This window comes from Leptonychotes weddellii, chromosome 9 (genome assembly GCF_054177405.1).
Source record: "Leptonychotes weddellii isolate Sample4059 chromosome 9, ASM5417740v2, whole genome shotgun sequence".
Classification (NCBI taxonomy): domain Eukaryota; kingdom Metazoa; phylum Chordata; class Mammalia; order Carnivora; family Phocidae; genus Leptonychotes; species Leptonychotes weddellii.
Window position 1 is genome coordinate 75,157,524 of NC_138377.1, and position 22,489 is coordinate 75,180,012.

The window sequence follows — 22,489 nt, forward strand, 5'->3', positions numbered from 1 at the left end:
AGCTACAGGTTACAACAGATCTGTGAACTCAGCCAAGCACAGTGGTGGCAGGGCCCACCTGCTGCAAAGAAGACATGTTTTAGACAATGCTCATGTGTATGGGCAAAAAACTGAGGACTAATTGTATAACAGGTTATTTTAGTTTCTGTTCTGTGGAAAGTGTAAAGCATTCCAACAAAGGGTTTTAATGTAGATTTTTTTTTTGCACGCATGTGGTTGATTGCTAAGTAATGGTCTGATCATGATGCTGAATAAATGTGTCTTTAAAAAAATTCGGGGGGGGGGGGCGCCTGGATGGCTCAGTCGTTGGGCGTCTGCCTTCAGCTCAGGTCATGATCCCAGGGTCCTGGGATCCAGCCCCGCATTGGGCTCCCTGCTCAGCGGGAAGCCTGCTTCTCCCTCTCCCACTACTCCTGCTTGTGTTCCCTCTCTCGCTGTCTCTGTCAAATAAATAAATCTTTAAAAAATAAAATAAATAAAATTCTGGGGACACCTGGGTGGCTCAGTCAGTTGGGTGTCTGGCTCTTGGTTTCAGCTTGGATCATGATCTTAGGGTTGTGGGATCGAGCCCCATGTAGGGCTCCGTGTTCAGCAGGGAGTCTGCTTGGGATTGTCTCCCTCTCCCTCTGGCCCTCTTCCCCCAGGCTTACTCACATGCTCTCTAAAATAAATAAATAAATCTTTAAAAAAATAAAAATCACTGAATTACAATCACTGCAAGCTAATGAGTGAGTCTAGCTAACTGCCCAACATCTCCCCCAAAAGCTTTGCCGTTCTCCATGCATCTTGTTGCTAACAATACATTCAGTAATCTTCAACCACTTTATATAAGTAGGACTACAATAGCTATCATCTTCATTATTTCTTCCTTTTATATAATCTTTTAAGTTCATTGGCTACAGTCCTGGTGTAATACAATAAAGCATTTACTTTAGCAGTTGATGTTAATAGCTTTCTAAATGCCTCTGTCCTATACTTAAAAAAGTATACTTTAAAAAAAAAAAGTACACTTAAGTCTCTGAGGGCAACCCCTTTGGGTCCCCTCCTTGGGAGCTCTGTACTATCACTCTGCTATGGCTCAGTAAATCTTGCTTTGTTGCCCACCAAAAAAAGAAAAAAAATAAGTCTCTGAAAAAGTCACCATATATTTTATCAGATTTTAGGGAGGAATTTATGTGCCACTAAAGTAGTGGTATTGCAAATTTTAGAATTTGCAAAAATGCTCAATATCGCTCTGTAAATGTCAAAAGTCTAATGCTCACTAAAAGCTCACATGGGGGCGCCGGGCTGGCTCAGTTAGTTGTGTCTGACACTTGGCTTCAGCTCAGGTCCTGACCTCATGGGTTGTGGGATCGAGCCATCAAGCACATGCTCTCTCAAATAAATTTTTTTTAATTTTATTTTTTTTATTTGACAGAGAGAGCATAAGCAGGGGGAGCAGCAGAGGCAGAGGGAGAAGCAGACTCCCCGCCAAGCAGGGAGCCTGATGTAGGGCTCGATCCCGGGACCCCAAGATCATTACCTGTGCTGAAGGCAGATGCTTAACCGACTGAGCCACACAGACGCCCCTCAAATAAATCAATCTTTAAAAAAAATTAGAAATCAAAAAATTAAAGCTCTGATGCATACTGTGCATACGGCAGTGATATATCCAAACTTCTCAGCAAGTAGGTAGTAAAAAAAAATACGCTTAGACAAAATTTGGTACTATTCAAAAGTTCAGCATTCCAACAGCTTGGAAATTTTCCCAGGGCTCAAATTCTACCTTAAAATTGCCAGCCTAAAATGAACAGTCATATATCCTCCTAAATGGTCTCAGCATCCTCTCTCAAACTATTCTCAGGTAATCCTCTACTTTCCTAATCCTTACACAGCAGCAGGAGAAATTCCTTTAAAATACAAATCTGTTCATAATATTCCCTTTTCTCCCTATATTGTATTTTAGAAAACTTCAAGCACAAAAATGCTGGAAGAATCTCATAGTGAATATCCTACACCCAGTTTCCCATATATCCCTGTATCTACCACCTAGATTCTACCATTAACAATTTACCATATGTTTTATCAGATAGATACCTTTCCATCTATCCTTAATCACTTCATCATAATGTATTATGGCTTGTTAATAGTTTGCCCAGAATTATTTAGGGTCTATGTTCATAAGGCACACTTTTGTAATTTTCTTTTAAATCTGTAACGTCTTTATCAGGTTTTAGTTACTGGGGTTATGCTGGCCTAGTGAAATGAGTTTGGAAGTGATTTCCCTTTGTCTATTTTCTGTAATTTTATATAAGATTGATGTTATTTCTTCTTTAAATACTTGATAGAATTCATCAATGAAACCATTATGGCCCTGAGTTTTCATTATGGGAAGTTTTTTTCAATCATTCTTCTATTTCTTTAATATAAGCATCTTCAGATCTTATCTCAACTTGTGACAGCTTTAGTATATAGATATTTTCAAGAAACTGTCCAGTTATGTTGTGAAATTTTTTGGCATAAGGTTGCCTATAATATCCTCTTATTGTTCTACAGGATCTGTAGTGGTAAATCCCTTTCATTCCTGATACTAGTAATTTGTGTTGTTTTTACCAGTGTATTTATGGATTTAACAACATTATTGATGTTGTTAAAACCAACTTCTGACTTTGTAATTTTGTGTAGTTTGTCTTTTCCTATTTCACTGATTGCTTCTGTTGTCTTATTTCTTTTCTTCTATATACTTTAGAAGTATCTTGCTCTCTACTAGCTTCATAAGGTAGAACTTTAGGCCATTGTCTTTAGACCTTTCTTTTCTAAAATAGGTGCCTAAAGTTATAAACTTCCCTCTACACACTCCATTAACTGCATCCTACAAATTTTTAAAGCCCTTTTTTTTTTTAAAGATTTTATTTATTCATTTGAGAGAGAGAAAGAGAGATAGAGAGCGCACAAGCAGAGGTAGAGGCAGAAGCAGACTCCCTGCTGAGCAGGGAGCCCAATGCAGGGCTCGATCCCAGGACCTGGAGATCACCACCCGAGAAGAAGGCAGATGCTTAACCATCTGAGCCACCCAGGTGCCCCTTAAAGCACTTTTTAATAAACTATTTATTCTAGAATAGTTTTAGACTTACAGAGAAATTGCAGAAATAGTAAAGTACCATATACCCCACTCCCAGTTTCCCGTATTATTTACAACTTGCATCAGTATGAGAGTTTGTCATAATTAAAAAACTGATATTGATACATTATTCATTTAAGTCCATTATTTTATTTCCTCACTTTTTACCTAGTATCCTTTTTCTCTTCCAGGATCTCAACCAGGATACCACATTACATTTGGTTGTGATGTCTCCGCAGGCTCCTCTTGGCTATGACCATTATCCCACAAATTTTGATGCTCTATTTTCATCATCCAGTTCAAATTACTTTCTCTTGTGATGTCTTCATTCACACAAAGGTTTAGAATATGTGTGGGTTATTTTTTTTTCTAAAGATTTTATTTATTTATTTGACAGAGACACAGAGAAAGGGAACACAAGCAGGCTTCCCGCTGAGCAGGGAGCCCTATGCGGGGCTCGATCCCAGGACCCTGGGATCATGATCTGAGCCGAAGGCAGACGCTTAACGACTGAGCCACCCAGGAGCCCCTGTGTGGGTTATTTTAGACATCTTGATTTCTACTTTAATCCCACCATGGTCAAAGAACATATTCTGTATTATTTCAATCCTTTCAAATTTATTGAGACTTGATTCAAAGCTCAGCATCTGGTCTGTAAGTACACCTGGGGAAAGAAGTATATTCTGTAGTAGTTGGGTGGAGCTCTATACTGACTTTTTGTTAGTTTAGTTGTCTATCAGTTGTTGAGAAGAGTGTTAAAATCGCCATGACTGTTGTCTATTTCTTTTTTCAATTTTATCCATTTTTGTTTGATGTAATTTGAACCTCTGTATTAGGCACATACATGTTTATGATTATGTCATGAACTGACCTCTTTATCATTACGAAATGACCCCCTTAACTCTAGCAACACACTTTATCTTGAACTCTACTTTATCTGATATGAATACAGCCACTCCAGCCTTCTTATGCTTACTCATTAAAAGGTGTATTTTTTTCCATGCATTTACTTTTAGCCAATCTGTCCATATGCATTGAATCAGAGTATCTATTCCATTAAACTAAATGAAATTATTGATATGGTTGGATTAGGTCTACCATTATTTCTGTTCGGCTGTACCTCTAACCTCTTTTGGATTATTCACTTTAATTTTTCTACTAGCTTTTAAGCAACACTTCACATTTTTTCCGTAGTAAGTACTCTAAGAATTACAAAATACATCCTTCTCATTTTACACTTTACTCAATGTTAATAATTTGCCATTTCACATAACATATACAAACCTTGTTCCCATATAGGTCCATATACCCCCACCTCCCATTCCATGCTTTATCGTATAGGTTTCGTATCTACATTATGTGATGATCGCCAGAAGATGCTTTTTAAAAATTATTTCAACAGTTATATGTTGTTTTAAGAAAAAAGTGAGAGATTTATAACTATCCACATATTTACCATTTCTGATGTTCTTCATTTCCTTATGAAGATTCAAGTTTCCACCAGGTATCATTTCCCTTCAGACTGAAGCACTTTAGCATTTCTTGTAGTGCAAACCTGCTAGTTATGAATTCTCTTGGTTTTCTTTTATCTGACAATATTTTTATTTCACTTTCATTCTTGAAGGCGATACTACTGAATCTGAAATTCTGGATTGTCAAATTTTTCTTTCAGCATTTTAATCATTTTCTATTCTCTCTGGCCTTTATGACTACCCTTCTGTATGCAACATGGCTTCTTCTGCTGTTTTCTGGATTTTTCCTTTGATTTTTGGCTTTCAACAGTTTGATTATGAAGCACCCAGTTACGGTTTTCTTCATTTTTATTTATTATTTTTTAAAGATTTTATTTATTTATTTGAGACAGAGAGAATGAGAGAGAGAGAGCACATGAGAGGGGGGAGGGTCAGAGGGAGAAGCAGGCTCCCTGACGAGCAGGGAGCCCGATGCGGGACTCGATCCAGGGACTCCAGGATCATGACCTGAGCCGAAAGCAGTCGCTTAACCAACTGAGCCACCCAGGCGCCCTTCTTCATTTTTAAACCTGTGGTTTGCATGGTTTTGTCTTTATCCTTACTGGGATTTGCTGAGCTTATTGAATCTGTCAATTTATGCCTTTCACTAAATTTGGGAGATTTTCAGCCATTATATTTGCAAATATTTTTCTTTCCCATTCTTTCACCTCTACCTCTTCTTCTGGGACTTTAATTACATATGTTGGATTTTTTGATATTGCCCCCAGGTCCTTGAGGATATGCTGCTCCTTTCCCTGAATAATTTCTACTGATCTTTAATTTCATGGATTCTTTCCTCAGTCATCTCTACTCTGCTTTTAGCCCATCCACTTTATTTTCAGTATCATATTTTTCAACTTTGGAATATCCATTTGGTTACTTAATATTCATTCTTTGTGAACATATTTTCCTATACATCGCTTTCCTTTTATAACAGTTACAAAAGTTTCAAATCCTTTCCTGCTAATTCCAACATTTATGTATTTTAAAGTTAGTCTCTGTAGATTATCTTTTAACTTGAGGTTACATTTCTCTGATCCTTTGTATGTAAGTAATTTTAGAATATATGCTGCATGTTGTAAATGTTATGTTGTGGAGGCCCTGGATTCCTTTATATTCCTCTGAAGAGTGTTTTTATTTTTGTTTTAGTAGGTACTTAAATTGGTTGACTCAAACTGCAAACTCTGTGTCTTAGGTAGATGAAATCTCAATTTAGTCCTTTTATCCTTAGTTGATCTTCTTGGAGTCTGCTCTACACATGCATAATTCAACAGTCTGCCAAGACTTGGGTAGAATTCATTCAGAGTTTGATGCTTCTCTATGTTCCAGGATTCTCCTCTCACTTCCCAACAGCTGTGTCTGCCTTGAGCCTTAACTTTTGTTTCTTCAGGAACCAAAACACTGCAGTTTATTTCAGAATTTTAACCATCCTACCTGGTACAGATTGGGGCCGTGAAAATGGGAAATCATGCCCATGTCGTTCTGTTCCTCAAATGTTAATTCCCTTCCAGAATCTGCTTGCTTTGGGTAACTCCCCATTGATCTTAGTTGTATTATGTACTTCTGGTCTAAATAGCTGTTATTCATAGGAAGGTCTACCAGTAGGAGCTTACTAAGCCATGACCAGAACTGGATTCCCATGCTTGCACTTTTAAAAGCCCTCAGACTGACTAAATGGCTCCAGGCAATGTTCAAGCAGGTGGGGCTGTTCAAAAAAGACTTACCTATCAATCCTGTGATGGAGTAGGAGGCCCTAGGCTTAGTGACAAAGTTGGCTAGGGTCTGCAGTGACTCTTAAATGGCAGTTGTCTTTCATGAAATGACTCAGCATTCTGGTCTACTTCAATTTCACTTTCACCTAAACATACACTTCTATGATTCCCTCAACCATACACTGAAAAAGCCAAGCCCATACACTCATGTTTAATGCCTCAGCCCCTGACTTTTAAAAGCCCTTCATTACGTCCAATAATTTAAGATAAAAACCAAAATATTTTAAAAAGCCCACTTGATATGACCCTTGCTAATAAGCACTAGGTTTGAGCTACTTTTCCCCTAGATCTCTGTACACCAGACAAAATGGTATTTCCAGTTCTTCCCATCTACCATGTTCCCTCCCTTTTTCATATGTTGGTCCCTCTCCCTGGAATGCTTTTATTCTTTTCCATCTTGTTAACTACTCATGCTTCAAATCTCAGTCCAAATGTCAGCTGCCTGGGGAAGTGCTCCCTGATCTCTCAGATTAGGCCATATTCCCTCATATACACTTCTTTCCTAAAATCCTGTACTTTCTTCATACCACTTGTCACAACTGTGACTATTTCTGAGGCAGGGACTAGAGCAGCAGTTCTCAACCATATCAGACCCAATACCCTTTTTTTTTTTTCTAAAACATGATGGGAATTTTCATTCTTACATAAATGTGAGGGATTAATATAACACTCCCCAGTGTGCTCATCAACCAGCTTCCCCAACTGTCACCACACAATTTTTCTTTCAAGATACTTATACCTTTTCTTAATCATAAATATTTTGTAATATCGCCTATCCTTTTTTTTTTAAAGATTTTATTTATTTATTTGACAGAGAAAGACACAGCGAGAGAAGGAACACAGCAGGGGGAGTGGGAGAGGGAGAAGCAGGCCTCCCACTGAGCAGGGAGCCCCATGTGGGGCTTGATCCCAGGACTCTGGGATCATGACCTGAGCCGAAGGCAGATGCTAAACGACTGAGCCACCCAGATGCCCCTAATATCTCCTATCCTTAATGAAATGAAATTCAGGGCGGTAGGGGGAGGGGGAGTGGGAGAAGCAGATTTACCCTTGAACAGGAAGCCCAATGTGGGACTCGATTCCAAGACCCTGGGATCATGTACGCACACGTTCTCTCTCAAATAAAAATCTTTAAAAAAAAAAAAAAAAAAAGAAACGACATTCAGAGCTACTGTAACTTACACAAGTAAAATTGAAAATATCAATATAATGTGCAATATAATGTACTGTAACTTACACAAGTAAAATCTAAAATATCAATATAATGTGCTAACTATAACAAAAAAGTAATTTCTCATAAAAAATATGCATTTCAACATGCAAATGCTTGGACATGACTAGATTAGATGATGTAAGACTATGAAGGTAACAACTACAAATACAGACTGATGTAGACATGTTATGTTGTTGATAAAAATACCAGGAATAGCACTGCTGTCTATGATATGATTTTCCAAAATAGGGGCCAACTCTTTGTAAACTTTCTAAAGTAAAGAAAGCACAATCACTTGATTTATACAGTAACTATGCTGTATGTAAAAACAAAACAAAAAAAAATAGAGTTTCTGTGTAAAACAAATTGGTTCTAGGCCATACGATCATAAACAGATTTTTCACATACATGAACATCTTCTGGAACATCTGAAAGTGATGCAAAATGTGTAACAATTTTTACCATATAGGTTAGGGATGTCCTTTACATTGCAGGATGTCCAACATCCCTGATCTCCATCCACTAAAGTCAAAGTCATCCTCTCAATGATTCTGAAACCAAAAAACACCCCCACAAATTTCCAAACTTCCTTAGGGGATGATCTCAAACTCATTAAAAACCACTGCATTAGGATAAAGGAAGATAGCCAAGATCTCTATAGCCAGACTACTTGTGTTTGAAACCTGGCTCTATCACTTACTAGTTGTGTGCGATCTTGACCAAATAATTTAATCTTTTTGTGCATTCATGAAATAAAAATATTATTAGTATCAATGTCATAGGGTTGTTTTGAGAAATAAATTTAAAAATCCACATAAAGTGTTTGGCACAGAGCAGGTACTGAATCTTTGCTACTGTCATTAGTATAATGATTTGCTTAATGACTGCCTCTCCCAATAGAGGGTAACCTCCTTGACAGCTAGCAGGAATGCCTGTCTTGTTCATCATTTTATTCCTATGACTTGCCACACCATCTGGTATAGAATAAGCACTCAATACTGTTGAATGAATGAATACAAGTTAGCAAAGACATTCAAAATATAAACAATAAAAACTGGAGTATAAACTTCAACAGTATTATTTTAGGTTATGCTGCTAAGATACTTCTATAGAAGAATGACAAAATTTATCCTAGTGACATATACATAAACATGCAGAGTATCTATAGTGGGCTACCCAAGGAACTGGTAACAGTTACTGCCTCTGGGGAAAAAAGTGAGGGTGTGCAGGTTTTCATTACAGACCCTTTTGTACTTTTAAAAAAATTAAACAATAATACACATATAGTTTTAATTTTTTAATTTTCTTTTAACTCATATTTTTTTTAAACCTTGAAGACTTTAGGCACAAGAACCAAGACTGCATAATGCTTCCATGTATAGAACTTTTTTAGAACTCCAGAAATCATTAAGAGTTTCGACTTGCACACATATTTTGAACTTTCAAAATGGCTCATTATAGACTATTACATTACAGAGATCTATCCACATTTACTGATACTCCAAAATGTCTAATATCATTAGATACTGATTACCTGTTCAAAAAGATATGAGAGACAAGTAACATAACTACTAGGAGTAATAACAATTTTACTTTTACATACCAGTGTATAGTTTACAAAGTATGGTGGAAAAGCATGACCTTGGAAACAGATAAAATTAATAGGTCTACCACCTTGAGTAAATTTTAACCTCTGAACTTGAAATTCCTCTTGTATAAAATGAGATACTACCACCTAGTTATCAGGGATTCAGTTTAAAAAAGCAGCAGCATGGGGCACCTGGGTGGCTCAGTTGATTAAGGGTCTGCCTTCGGCTCAGGTCCTGGGATCCAGCCCCACAGCGGGCTCCCTGCTCAGTGGGGAGCCTGCTTCTCCCTCTCCCTCTGCTTGGGATCCTTTGTTCACTCTCTCTCTCTCAAATAAATAAATAAAATCTTAAAAAAAAAAAAAAAAAAGCAGCATGGGGCACCTGAATGTCCCAGTCGGTTAAATGTTGGGACTCTTGATTCCAGCTCAGGTCATGAATTCAGGGTTCTGAGATTGAGCCCCATGTAGGGGTCCACGCTTAGCACAGAGACTGCTTAAGATCCTCTCTCTCCCTCTGCCCCTACCTTCCCCCCGCACCCCACCCCCCCAAAAAAAACAACAGCATGGAGCACCTGAGTGGCTCAGTTGGTTAAGAAACCGACTTTTTTTTTTAAGATTTTATTTATTTATTTATTTGACAGAAAGAGAGAAACACAGCGAGAGAGGGAACACAAGCAAGGGGAGTGGGAGAGGGAGAAGCAGGCTTCCCGCGGAGCAGGGAGCCCAATGCGGGGCTCAATCCCAGGACCCTGGGATAATGACCTGAGCCGAAGGCTGACGCTTAAGGACTGAGCCACCCAGGCACCCAGCAACCGACTCTTGATTTCAGCTCAGGTCATGATCTCAGGGTTGTGAGATGGAGCCCCACCTTGCACTTAGCACGGAGTCAGCTGGAGATGCCCTCTCCCTCTCCCACTGCTCTTGCTCTCTCTAAACAAGTAAATAAATAAAATCTTTATTTTTTTTTTAAGATTTTGTCAGAGAAAAAGTGCACAAGCAGGGGGGAGCAGGACGCAGAGGGAGAAACAGGCTCCCCGCTGAGCAAGGAGCCCAAAGCGGGATTGATTCCAGGACCCTGGGATCATGACCTGAGCCGAAGGCAGTCGCTTAACCGACTGAGCCACCCAGGCATCCCTAAATAAAATCTTTAAAAAATAAAAAATAAGCAGCAGCAATTTCTTCCAGTAAGCTTTGTCTTTTTTTTTTTTTTTAAGATTTTATTTATTAGAGAGAGACAGAGAGAGCAGGGGTAGAGGGAGAGGGAGAGGGAGAAGCAGACTCCCTGCTGAGCCTGGAGCCCAACCTAGGGCTCTTGGAGCTCAATACCAGGACCTGGAGATCGTGACCTGAGCCAAAGGCAGACGCTTAACCATCTGAGGCACCCAGGCACCCAAGCTTTGTCTTTTTAAAGGTAATTATTTATATTTTGAATAGGTAACACTAGTTTTAAATTTTAAATATACAAAAGGGCTTACAGCTGGTTTCCAAGGGGAGAAATACAATTTTACAATGGAGAATCTCACATTTTCCATCTGAATCCACTAATCTCAATATAATTAATAGAAAAACTAGAGTACACAGCATAGTCTTTGATAGCCCCAAAGTGTTTAACCTGAATCCAATCAAGCATTTACCTGTACCTTCCAGTTTGCAGTAACCAGCTAAGTAAACCACTAGGAATCAATCAGATAAATCCAGATAATTGACCAGGTCTCTTTCAACAAGTCATGACGAAAGAAGAGAATGGGAGAGAAAAAAGGTAACTGTTCTAGATTTAAAAAGATTTCAAGAGACATAATAGCCAAATGCAATGCATAGACTTTGATTGCAAATAGGATCAAAAACAGTGCGGGGGGGGGAGGACAATTTGGGGACAATTTTTAAGGTTTTTTTTGTAATCTCTACACCCAACATGGGGCTTGAACTCACAATCCCAAAGATCAATAGTCGCATGTTCCTCTGAGCCAACCAGGTGCCCCCAATTTGGGGAAATTTTAATAAAGACTGGGTATTACATAATACAGAAAAATTAGTTGTTCAGTGTGATTGTGTTACCGGGTTATACAGGAAAATGTTCTTTTTATGAGAGATGTGTATTAAATTGTTTAGAGATGTCAGGAATAAAATACAGCAATGTAACAACAGATTTTAAAATGATCAATTTGCACAGATTCAATACAGCATTTTCTCTACTTTTCTGGATGTTTTTAAGTTTCATAAAACAATTCTTAAAAACATGATGTGGGAAACAAAGGCAGAAGAAAAAATTAAATTTCCTTACTATCTACAGCCCACGGATAAGTCCTTGAAACAGGTAGAGTGACCTCTCTCTAGGAACTCAGCTGCCTCAATATAAATACTTTGCTAAGGGCAAAAGGCTAGTTTTAGCCCACCCCGTAAGTCTACTTTAACATATAAAAATTCCTCTGGAAACTTCCTTTATCTACTCCCCCCATGATACAAGTTGTCAATCATCCCCCAAGCATATGACCCACAGATATACATCTGAAGGGTCTCATGACTAAGTTTTTACTAAACAGTAATATAAGACCTTTCCTAACAATTGTTAGCCCCCTCAGGATCCAGGAAACCTTGTTTCCAAAATAGCTGGGAGGCTAACACTATCCCTAACCCCCTCCCAACTTGAAAGTATATAATGGTCCACTCCTCATGACCCCGGGGCAACTCTACCCACAGGTCCTGTCCCTGTGCTTTAATAAAACCACCTTTTTGCGCAAATGCGCGTGTGCGTGTGCATGCACACGCACGCGCACACACACACAATCTTAAAAACACAGAAAATTATTCCCTTCCCATTCCTATTTCCCAGCCATGTGCACCTACAGTCACTGTTACCACTTTCTTACATATTCCTCCAGACCTATTCTATACATATATATGCAAATACATAAACTTTTTTAAAAAGTAACAAACGGTTGCAAAATACAAAACCTCTTTTGCACTTTTTGTTTCACTTAACATATCTTGGTTATTACTCAGTATCAGCACAGAGGGCTGGCTTGTTCTAACAAATGCATAATTTCTTTAACCAGTCCTCTACTGATGAACACTTAGGAACTCTCATTTCTTGATAGTTCCTTTCAGATTAGATTCTAGGAGGAAAAAACCCAACTGACTGTAAGGTTTCAATTAAGAGACTTAGCATGCTGAATGTGCAACTGGAGTATTCCTATGTAACTTATCTACCTACATGTTCTTATTCACTGGATACACAAATTAAACCTAAACGTCCCACTAAAATATTCCAATTACGAAATGCACAATATGTATATTTCTCACAGAGCCATTCATGGTCCCAGAACCAAGTCAGGTAGCATCTACCATTATTCCTTGCTTTCTTTGTACAGGAGACTCTTCTACAGATTACACGTGCTGTGCTCTAATGTAGATAAAAAATTACCATTTGCAGTTTTTCCTTTCTAAATATCGTCCTTTTAATCAAAGCAACTGGTTCTGAACTAACTTGATCATTTTCCTTCACACCCTCCTACCACCTTCCAAGCCACGTTGAAGTTCTTCAAAAACCATCTAGTACCTTTAAAGGTGTCTACCATTTTCTAAAGAGTTAACTCTAGAAACTAAAACTGTCATGTAGTTGTTTCTCAGAAGTGCTTAGGATTCTTGGTGTAACAGGACAAGATGAGCCTTGGCATATGTGAATTTCACCACTTACCCTAGCTAGGTTAGCTTGAGCAAATTACCATCAAACTTTTAGCGGCCTAATCTGAAATTAAAAAAACACTTTCCATTACAGTATCTCATCAATTTTTGTGAGAAACCTGAGTGTGTCTGGCACATATGCAGTGGTGCTAAATGTATCCTAACTGAATCGAAATATTATCTTCCATTGTTTCATTCACAACCAAACTGGAGAACAGGGATTTAAACAAATTTTACTATTTCCCATGGGCTTTAGAATAGTATTGGGCTCTTAAGTGCTAAAAAGTTGTTTCGGCTTGAGTAAATTCTATATAAACCATTATGGTGGATAAGGCACCTATTTGTTAGGTAAGAGAACTTCCCTTAACTAGCATGGCAGTCCCAAATTTCTAAAAGCCATGGAAATCTCAAACTTCCCAATAAAATGGCTTACTGACTCTCAAGGATGATTAAATTGAGCAGACTCAAGCGGGAGCGGGGTGCAAAGTATTTCCTCCCCCATAATTATGCACCGAGATTCGGACTAAATATTAAACTGACACGTAGTAAACGCTCCATAATTAGTAGCTATTATTAAGAGGCATCCCACGGGGAGAGAAGACGGAAGGAGGCAAAAGAACGGAGGCTGTCAGTCACAAGAGGTCGAAAGGTGTTCCTGGCCTGTGACCCGTAGGCCTTGAAGCACCTGGGTCTACGAGATCCCTGAGGAACCGGGGGCCGAAAGAGGTCAGTGGCCTCCCCTAAAGGTTAGGGTTCTTTCAGGCGCGTTTCCTGCAGGGGCTAGAAGCAGAGCCAGAACGCCCCCGCGAGAATCTGTACCCCGAAGCCAGAAGCACCGCCTGCCTGTAAACCGCGCGGGCTCTGGGAGAGGGGAGGACCGGGATGCCGCTGCGCCGCAGCCTGCAGGAGCAGAAACCCGGCCGCGTCCTGCAGCTCGAAACCTTAGGGGCAGACCACCAGGACCCCGCCGTTCCGGGATGCCTCAACGCAGCCCGGCCCCTCGATACTCACAATCACAGCCGACCCCTCTTACTCCATCAGGCCGCCAAGGTCCCCGGGAGGGGGCTCCCCGAGGCCCCCCTCAGTTTTGGGTCCGGCGGCCCACTCCGGACCCCTTCCCCGCCGGGCACCGCCGCCGCTGCCGCCAGCGCGCAGGCGCACACCGCCGCCGTCACGCTCCTTTCCCCCCCCCCCCTTTGCTGCCCGCCTTTCTCAATAATCTAGCTTTATTTGAACACACGAGAGTGAACAACGGACACAGGGGAAAGAGGCTTTACTGGAAAAGAAAGATCAAGAAGGCAGCCCGGCTTGCAGAAGTTACTCGGCTGCAATGAACGCACCTGTGACCAGCCTCCCTAGTTCCTTTCTCATTCTTTTACTCTTTCTGGGCCTCCCAGTTGCTTCTACTCTCTTCCTAAATCCCCAGCATTCCTTTTATATTGTGGCAATTGTTTAAGCTAAATTTCGAACAATTTTTGCCTTGTAAAACTTACTGAAGTTTAATGGAAGGTGCAAGAGCTTGCGGGCAGACAGATCTGAGTTCAATCTTGACCTATCTACTAGTAATTTATGACTTTGGGCAAATTACAAGTTTTCTCGGACACTCAGTTTCTGCACAGTTAAAATTAGGATAGTGATATCTCTCAGGGGGTTGCTGGGATTAAATGACATAACTTGGGTCAAGTGCCTATCCATGAATGGGTGCCCGTCATAAAGTAAAAAAATCCATGAATACCAATGATTATATTTTAATGCTGAATGTATTTATTTCCTTCATTAAATGTAGTCCATACTCATTCCCTCAGGATCCTATTTTTAGTGACTACAATTAATCAGATAAACCAAGTTACATTAAGATTAATAATGGTGTGAAGTGTTACTCCTATATTATTGAAGTTCTAATAATGTCTATGTTCAACAAGATCTTCGATACCTAAAATCAAAGTAAGCAACTCATCTTCATCTATGTATAAGCCCAGATTTGCATCTAAAGGAGTGAGGAGCTATTCCAATTCTGTATTTGTGACATCACAATTTCTTGAAACACTCAAAGTCTGAGGTACACTGCTCATTCTACTCTCCTTCAAAGGTGCAATGGAAGGACTATGTTGCCCTATAAGCTCAGGGCCATAGTCCAAGAAAAAGCTTGTAGAAGACCAAAGTCAGCCATTGGTGAGCATCAAGGTAATCCTAGATCAGGGTTTTTTTGGGTTTTTTTTTAAGATTTATTTATTCATTTGAGAGACAGAGAGCAGGGGAGCAGGGAGTGGCAGAGGGAGAGGGAGAGAAGCAGACTCCCAGCTGAGTACAGACACCACCACTCCGAGATCATGACCTAAGTGGAAACCAAAAGGAGGACACCCAACCGACTGAGCCACCTAGGCACCCCTAGGTCAGGGTTTTATAACCTTGGTACTATGATACTTTGAACATAATTTTTTTTAGAGGTGGGGAGGGGCAGAAGGAAAGAGAGAGAATCTCAAGCAGGCTCCACGCCCAGTACAGAGCCCAATGCGGGGCTCCATCTCACAACTCTGAGATCATGACCTGAGCTGAAATCAAGAGTTGGACGCTTAACGGACTGAGACACCCAGGTGCCCCTATTTTGGAGATAATTCTTGTGCTGTCCTGTGCATTGTAAGATGCTTAGCAGCATCCCTGGACACTAGATGCCTGTAGTATCCCCCACCTTTACGTCCTTCACATGCCTTTACATTACATCCTTTACATTACACCTACATGCCTTTATATCCCCCAACTCAATCCCCATCATCTTGACAATCAAAAATGACTCCAGACATTGCCAAATATTCCTTCAAAGGCAAAAATGTTCCTGGTTGAGAACTATGGCATTATACCATGGCATTATCCCAACCATAAATAAACTCAACCATACATTTTGTCCACTTCTGCGCACAAGAAGTGACTGCTGCTTGAGAAAGTCACACAGGAGGGTAGAAGCTGGGAAGCTCATTTTTACCAATCTTATAAAAGCCCACACTGCTTAACAGTCCTACTTGTCTGGGGTCAACTTGTTCTTTCACTTTCTGTAACAATATTCCAAAACTTCTCCACTTTCCTTAAAGCTCCCAACTCCTTTTCTATTAGCAGATGACCTCATCTCCTACTTCACAGAGAAAACAGAGGTCATCAGATGAGAACTTCTTTAACTTCCTGTTACTAAACATAAAACTTACACATACTTCCTCTTATAATTGAGATACCTTCTCTCTTCCAAAACCCTCTTCTCCTTTGAAATACTTTTTATTTATTTATTTATCTATCTATCTATCTATTTATTTTAATTTCAAGCACTGTGCTCTATTCAGGAAGAGTTCCTGGACCTGTTTAAAGCCCTTCAGTGGCTGTGTTCATAGCATAAAGTGCAGGCTCACTAGTCCAAAAGTGCAAAACCTTCCAAGATCTGGCCCATTGCCGACTATTTAAACCTTATTCCCCACTTCACCCGGAGATACACCATGAGCTGTAAGCCTCTAACCAAGATGAACTACAAGGAATTTACCGAAGGTGCTATGATCTTAATGGCATACACTGTTCCCACAGGCTGGAAAACTATTTCCCTCCATCCCAGACTTCTGGCAGAACTCCTACTTAGCCTTCCTGACTGAAAAGTCAATTCCTCTGGGAACCCTTTCAGACATCCCTAAGAATAAGGCGCTGCTTTCATTGTGCGCCAACTTCGCCTCGGACTTTCCAACGCCATACACCATATTCTATCCACTATAATTTGTTTACATATCGATCTCCAATCTAGACAGGTGGAAAGACCCGGGAAGGCAGGGAAGGCATTTTTTTCTCCCTCTTTTCTTCAGCGATCATCCAGCAAACGGTTTACCCTTGACAAATGTTTGTTGCATAAATACTTCCCACCTTTGGGAGGGATTCGAATTATCCGGTTAACGGGTGAGTCCGCAGACTCTCCGCCTGCGTGGCAGGGAGATTTAAACCCCTCAGACTGTGATTGGCTCTGATGCAGGGGTGTGTCCGCGGCCGCGCGGCCAGGGAAGTGCGCAGGCGCGCGGCTCCGGCGCGCGCAGGCGCTAGGAGGACTCACCCTCAGGTCCGGCCTGGGGGTGTCCGAGCCGCTGCGGCGCGAGAGGAGTGGCCGGAACTGCTTGGTGAGCCTTCAGGAGTGGGGTTGAGGGAGCTAGCCCGGTTGAAGTTTGGGATCAGGTCCCAGGAAGAAGAGTATTATCGTGACGGCTTAAAACTTGGTGTGGCCGGGCTTAAGGGGAGGAGTAGAGGTGCTCTGGCCGGGACTGGGCAGGCCGGGCCCGGAGCAAGGACTCGAGCCACCGGGAAACTACCTTGGGGCCGGCGGAGAAGGGTGGCGGGATGGTGGTTCGTCGGACCCCTCCTAAAAACCAAGCAGAGGAAGGGTGGCGGGATGGTGGTTCGTTGGACCCCTCCTCAGCCTCTACCCCTACAGTGTTCCTGTGATCGGGCTTAATTGACTGTATGGTGACCACAGTGATCAGATAACTCTGAACTAGTTGTGTGAAGGTGTCTAAGGTTCGTGGCGTTGGAGAGTCCATGCTCTCTAGGAAAGTCCATCCTTAACGTCGCGGCTTTACTGTAGACTAACGAAGGATCTGTAAAACACCGAATTTTACAATTCCAGGCTGGAGTTGTTGGTTGCGGGGGTGGGCAGGGGGAGTACCGGAAAGTGCTATTTCAGCTCATCCTTTTTTTCATCATTAGTCACCACAATGTTAGGAAAGGTAGACGAGGGTAGAGGAAACCGAAAGACATCAAAGTTGGGAAAAGAAGATGAAAAGGGAGTATCATTTTGCCTTTTGCTAGTCATCTCCTTTAGGAAGTAGGGGGACGACTGGCGAGGGGTGCTTGGATATTAGCTTCTGACAGCGTTCCCTCAGTAATGTGAAAATAACGTAGCTTCACAGAAGCAGATATTTCAAGAACTGAGAGGAATATTACTCCCTCTGCCCTTATGTCCTTAAGACTGGCTTCAGATGTGCCAGTAAAAAGTACAGCAGATAAGACCAAATAGAAATGATTCTCCGGCGTTCTTGCCTAGCCTGGAAAACCACACTTGAAATTCATGGCACATCATTAGCTAGAACACGTTGAGATCTAAACAAACTATTTCATAGTAAGGTTTTTTAAAAATTAATGTTTCTTCCACCATCACAGTTGATGCCTAAGGCATTCTAATGGTTAGTTGTCACTCGTTCCTTTGGCAAGAGGTAACGAGAAAGAACACATTCATATAAATGTTAGCAAATATTAGGAGAAACATCTCTGCTCACATTACCATGCTCCTTTGACAGTAAGTGTGACAGTAAATAGAATAATCATGTAACAGCCTACAGCTCAGATATTTATCGTATTTCTAGGCTTCTTTTTTTTCTTTTTTTTTTTAAGGTGCTTGTGTGTGGATATGTACTAAAAAATTCCTGTTATTCTAGTTCCAGGATAACAAAGTCTTATTGTGCCATTATTTTCTTAACAGTATGGCACTCTTTCCTATAAACAGTAGTATTTCTGTATGCATCTTAGTGTTTGCTTCTTTTACTCTAAATGAGCTTAAGCATAGTAACAGGATAACTAAAGGTCACATCATTTCTAATCATTCAGAACACAACCTTGAACCAAGAAGGAAGCAAATACACAAAAATAATAAATAAAAAAACAGGCCCTGTTGTTCATGGGACAGCTGTATTTCACTCCTCATGAACCATACCACTATAATAAAATTTGCCTTTTAGAAGATCATCTGTGTTATTTTATTTCATGTTTTTAATAGACTTGTTTTCAGCACTACCCTCTTCCAAAGTGATAATCTGTGAAATCATGGTTTTTATGTATACCTTTTTCTAGTACACATTATAATAAATATGTAACTTCAGTATGTAACTTGTTTACATAGCAACTGAAATCATCTCGTGTTCTTGCTCTGCACTCTGGAAAATACTGCTTTGGAACTAACCTACTCATTTTTAAAATAAAGTGAAGATTGGACTAGGCCAGTGGACTTCAAAATTCTGTGAACTCAGTGATGGCATTCACTATTGTGACACAATTCTAGCACACCTACTTATCTGGTTTCACCAGCTGAAAGTAGATTAGAATAGCAAAAGGGAAAAAGAGGATGTTTGCTCTTTGACATTTTTGTGAAATCAGCTGCCTTTTTTTTTCTTCTAAATTAAGGTGCTATGTCTTAAAACATTCTGGAAGTTTGTTTTTTATGTTTGTACTCAGTGTTATTTATATTTTAGCATTTATAATATATGATGTTGCTTGAATTCAAGAGTGCTGAACTTTTTTATTCTAGTGCTATATTTCGTTTCTAGGTCTGTCGATTGAGAAAGGACTAGATGACAAGGACTGGTCTTTTTCTTTGTTGTGGTGAATAGAGACTTGAAACAGATGGATCCAGTGCCTCCAACAACTGGAGGAAGTAGATTATAGAGCCAGGAAACAGCATGTACTGCTCATTTTGTAATATTGGTGGTGGAGGTGGTGTTCCATTTGCACTCAGTTAAATTCACTGACATTTTGGTTTTGATTTCAATTTCATACTTGTATACTTATCAGTATATTTTTTCTGGAATCCCCCCATCCGTCTTGACTTTTGTGAGATGTGTAACTTGGATTTAAATTTATTTGAACAATGCTTTGACAATTGAAATTACCTTTAGATGGCCTTTTGAGACTTCTAAAATAAAATCCAAACTTCTTGGTAGAGTACACAAAGCCCTTCAAAACCTGTCTCCTGTGTCTGCCTTTTAAAGCCACCCTACCCACTCTGTATACACATAACAGTATATTCTGGCATGACTATGGAGGCCTTACATTATGACACTTCTTTGATAGTCTAAAATCACAATTTTTTTAGGGTTGATCATGCTTGGATTTTGATTCTCAAATCAAAATCACAAGAGATGTTTAATAATTATGAAAGATTATGATAGTTTCATTGAGCACTATATACCAGTCAAGGTTTAAATGCTTAGCATGAATTAACTCAGTCCTTATAATGCTCAAAATAAACATTATATTCTCATTTAATGAAAAAAACTGAAGCACAGAGAAGTAAATTAGGCAATAGTCAGGATTTTAAAACATGCCTCCAAGTATGGGGCACTTAACCACTACGCTCTATTGCCCTTTGTATAAACAAGAATGGCACTCTTCTTCTTTTTTAAGATTTTATTTATTTGAGAGAACAAGAGCATGAGCAGGGGGAGGGACAGAGTGGAGGGACAAGCAGACTCCCTGCTGAGGACAGAGCCTGCCTGATTGGGGCTTGATCCCAGGACCCTGAGATGATGATCTGAGCTAAAGTCAGATGCTTAACCTGCTGAGCCACCCAGGCGCCCCAAGAATGCCATTCTTTTTACCTACTGTGGGGGATATTCTTTTCCAGGGTCCTGAGTGCTTATGTTCTCTATCTCTGGCATCGTATCAGAATATTTGAGAAGCTAACCAGAAAGCTTCTAGGTGAACTTGGAATCAGAGCCAAAATACTTGGATGACTTGGGTAAATATTTCATTCAGGCAAGGTGAATCCTTGCTAATTGTCCCTACCTCACACTTGGTGTCTTCCTTGGCAGATACCATACTTAAGTCTGCCAGATTGTACATCTCTCCTACTTAGAGAATGAATGCTGCATTCTTGAACCTCTTTCTTAACTCTTATAGAGCATCCCTTTTCTGTTTCCATACCCTTTCTTTTAGACAATGTCAATACAATTGATTACAATCACATATAGATCTACCTTCCTAAGATTATATTCTGGTCACTTAGAGTAGAATTGTGGAAGTTCCAGGGTTGAGCAGGACTTGAAAACTAGGTGTTGGGCTTCAGCAATTAAGTCATAAACAGTACTTCTATAAAGCTGAAATGTAATCTTGATCTTTTCGGTTCCTGATTTTTAGTGGTATTTTCTCAGCAGTATGGTTTCTGTCTGGAATCATGTGCTTCAGTGCTCTTTGAAACAAGATGTTTAATAGATATGATTCAGTGGTGTACTTCTTATATTTGCATAGTTTTTGAGCTTTATAAGAATGGTTAAAATTGGGGACGCCTGGGTGGCTCAGTCGTTAAGCATCTGCCTTCGGCTCAGGTCATGATCTCAGGGTCCTGGGATCGAGTCCCACATCGGGCTCCTTGCTCAGTGAGGAGCCTGCTTCTCCTCCCTCTGCTCCTCCCCCTGCTTGTGCTCTCTCTCTCTCTCTCTCTCTCTCTGACAAATAAATAAATAAAAATCTTTAAAAAAAAAAAAAAAAAGAATGGTTAAAATTGTTCCTGTAGAAGGAAGTAGAAAGGAAACACAGGAAGTAAAAGGAGGAAACTAGCCTGACATAAATAAAGCTCTCATCTGAATGTCTTTAGAAAGAATTAAATTTCCTAACCAGAGCAGGGACTCTTTTTGGTGTGACCTAGAGTATTTTGAGTATTTTAGAATACTGTGCACCTGTACTTTTTGTGTGTGAACATCCTTCCTTCTTTTTTTTTTTTTAAGATTTTATTTATTTATTTGAGAGAGAGATCGCAAGAGAGCACACAAGCAAGGGGAGCGGCAGAGGGAGAGGGAGAAGCAGGCTCCCCGCAAGCAGGGAGCCCGATGCAGGGATCAGTCCCAGGACCTCAGGATCATGACCTGAGCTGAAGGCAGACACTTAACTGACTGAGCCATGCAGGCGCCCCCCATGTGTGAACATTTTTAATGTTTCATATTAAAAATGGGATCTAAGCAAAAAATATATTCCTAAAGAAAAACTAAATTCTTTTACCCCATAAGTGATGGTCCGTGTCTGAATTTCTACTTTGTTCTCTGTTATCCTTTCTTCTATTTTTTCCGTTTTTTTCTCCGTTATTCATCTTTAGATACACAGGTGTGAGATGGGGATGACACAAGGCTCACCCTGCTTGAATAAAATATTCACCCCAACCATCCAAAGTATTTTGGCTGTGATTCTAAGTTCACCTAGTAACTTTTTGATTAGCCTCTCAAACAGTCAAATACCGCAGATAGAGAACATAAATAACGTGAGCACTGTGCTAAACACTATACATACATTAATTCATTTCTGAAACAACATTGGGAGGTAGAACTGTTATCCTAATGAACAAGGAAACTGAAACTTGAATAGGTTGAGTAAATTGCCTGGGTATCAGAGCTAGGATGAACTCAGGGTTTGTCTGACCTCGGGGTCTGTGTTATTAACCACTACATTATGTTCGTTCAACACAATTTATTAAATTATCTCACCTAATCTAAAAGTAGCAAGCTTAGTCACAGGAGAATTGATAATAACTGAAATCATTTTCAGCCCAACTTGGCCTTGACATTGGTTGAGATGGTTTTAGCCTTAAGCTAAGAAGACTTTAGTCTTGTAGAGAGGCAGGACTTGTGTACACAAAACAACTAGAAAACTGAAAAACTGGAAACTATATATTTAGAGGCAGGAGAGAAGAGTGCTTTATTTTCCATGTCCTAACTACAATGTATCATAAAATACACATTTAAAAAGGAAGGAGGGTAGTTTTCTTTTTTTTTTAATGGTCGTTTTTTGTTTTTTTTTAAAGATTTTATTTATCTATTTGACAGAGAGAGACACAGCAAGAGAGGGAAC

General features: G+C 40.1%; 2 protein-coding genes across 7 annotated transcripts in view; one reads left to right on the forward strand and one right to left on the reverse strand.

The window, feature by feature from the left end:
- Positions 1-14,028, reverse strand: part of ZNF106 (zinc finger protein 106) — a 64,460-nt gene extending 50,432 nt beyond the window's left edge. For all 3 annotated transcript variants that reach the window (XM_081830982.1, XM_081830981.1, XM_081830980.1), the window contains exon 1: positions 13,877-14,028. The gene's annotated coding sequence lies outside the window, so the exon portion shown is untranslated. The remainder of the gene's footprint in view (positions 1-13,876) is intronic.
- Positions 14,029-16,869: 2,841 nt separating this feature from the next.
- SNAP23 (synaptosome associated protein 23) overlaps positions 16,870-22,489 on the forward strand; it is a 36,032-nt gene continuing 30,412 nt past the window's right edge. For 2 of the 4 annotated variants that reach the window (XM_081831008.1, XM_081831010.1), the window contains exon 1: positions 16,870-17,004. The gene's annotated coding sequence lies outside the window, so the exon portion shown is untranslated. The remainder of the gene's footprint in view (positions 17,005-22,489) is intronic. The other 2 variants (XM_006731695.3, XM_081831009.1) reach the window with 2 other exon arrangements.